This window comes from Penaeus monodon, chromosome 20 (genome assembly GCF_015228065.2).
Source record: "Penaeus monodon isolate SGIC_2016 chromosome 20, NSTDA_Pmon_1, whole genome shotgun sequence".
Taxonomy (NCBI): Eukaryota; Metazoa; Arthropoda; class Malacostraca; order Decapoda; family Penaeidae; genus Penaeus; species Penaeus monodon.
In genome coordinates, this window is record NC_051405.1 from 35,551,488 (window position 1) to 35,552,009 (window position 522).

Consider the following 522-nt stretch of genomic DNA (forward strand, 5'->3'; position numbering starts at 1 on the left):
GGCATACACACACTCAGAAAGGAGAAGATGACTGGAATTTGAGCCGGGTTGACAGGGATCAGAGAGGGCTGTAATGAAACCCAAATCAGAAGGAGTTCGAGAGGAAATCAACCTGTCACGAGGCTGTCAAGGCGAGAATGGTAATTTGCCTGTCAGGTACGGCGAGGGCGGTGGAGGGAAGGGGGGAGAGGGAGGGAGGGAAGGAGGGCGGGAGAGGGGGGGAGGGATGGAGAGAGCGAAGAAAGAGAGAAAAAGAGAACTCTGTTCGGACCCCCTCCCCCAACAATTGAAAAAAAAAACTAATATTAATTAAAAATAAATAATAATAGAACTTGAAACCGAAAGAAAAAAAGAAGATAATAAAAAGGTAAAGACAAGAAAGAAAGAAAAATAAGACACAGAATAAGTCCAAAAAAAAACGTCGGCCACCCAAAATATGAAATCAAAATTCCCGCGCACCAGAAGAATTCTTGGATCGTTGTCATCTCTCTCCAGCTGCATTCCACGCCGAATTTCAGAGCC